Raw genomic sequence first — 1,552 nt, forward strand, 5'->3', positions numbered from 1 at the left:
GGGGGAAAAAGTGGAAAACAGATATAGGCGAGGAGGAATCTTTCTCCCTGGCTCGTTCCTCCGCTTTTCTGTATATAGCTCTATTCTCGCGCTTACTGCGAAACGACATGACGCGACGTGTCTCTTCGACGAGGGTATATAATCTACGAGTATATGTAGACGTGCAGTTTACACGTTGCCGCCACCTTGAAAGGATAGCGCATACCTCCGTTTATATAAAGCCGAATGGAATTGAAAAATTCACGTTTACGCGTTTACGCGTGATACAGTTTGCCCCGCGGCTTCTCGCGCTATAAACAATGATCGAGAGAGCATACAGAACGTCTTAATTAGGATAAGAGCGCGAGATTCCTCATCGTTTCTCTTATTATATAGATATAAGTTTTTTAAGAACAATATATCGTTCTTTATTCTCTTTTAAATCTTATTTATTTCAAGAAATTATTTCTTAAAACATGTAATTTGCGAGACAGGACGAATTGTTGGCAAATTAGACCAGACTTAATTTTAAGCAGGTTTAAGCTTTCTTACGAGGTAGCGAGAAGAAGGCGAGAGTATTCGCGAAAAGGAAATCAATCTCTATCGTTAATAGTAAATCCGATCGTGATCGATACTATTAATTCTTTACTTTTGATTTGAATCTCGATATTAAAGAATTTTGAAGCTCTTTCCTCTGAATGCATTATGCGTGCGAGAAAACTCGAGGGTCCACGACGTAGAGATACACAAGCGACATACATTTTTCAATAGTTACAAGAGAATCGTATGTACACGCGAGTGAACGTAACATACATCGACTCCGTTAAATTCGCCGACGTTCGCCGGTGATTGAAAAAAGTACCACTGTCATATTTGCAGACATCGTTTTTCGTAAGATTATTTTCTATGACAAATAAATGCGGCAGAAAATAATAAGTTTTTTCTTGAAAGTTCTAAAAATCATATCACGGAGGAATCGATGTAGGTAACTTTGCATATTTTATTTGCGAAATTCATTAGCCTATATCTCGACAATATATACGATATAATTGACAATCAAGTCCCTAAACTGATTAAATTAAAATAAATTAAACTTATTTCATGTTTTACATGTATCCGAGCTAAACAATTTCACTGTTTTAAATGTTACTAAAATGTTATTTTAAAAAATTTTAATAAATAACGGCGCGAGATAGAAATAATTTCGCTAACAGCTATCAGGCGTTTTCCTTCGAAGGTGGTAATTAGTTCTTTTGTAACGTGCGAACGGTCGATTAATGGGAGGGAGATAAATAATGCGCCGAAAGTTTATCGCGGCGCGTTGTGTACATTTATTATTTATCGAGACTTTTCCTGCGGCGCGCAGTCGCGCTCTCTTTGCCTGATATAGAAGAGACTGGATGACCACTTACGTCACACCGTACGTGAAACGATGCTAATTGGTCCACCGCAGGAGGGGTAGCGACGCGTGAAACGCTAGCTCGTACCACTCGTCGCCCAAGTCGACGCTTCGTTCTATCCTGTCGTACCTCTATATATATATATATATATATATATATATATATATCTATAG

This window comes from Atta cephalotes (assembly GCF_000143395.1).
Source record: "Atta cephalotes unplaced genomic scaffold scaffold00083, whole genome shotgun sequence".
NCBI classification, from domain to species: Eukaryota; Metazoa; Arthropoda; class Insecta; order Hymenoptera; family Formicidae; genus Atta; species Atta cephalotes.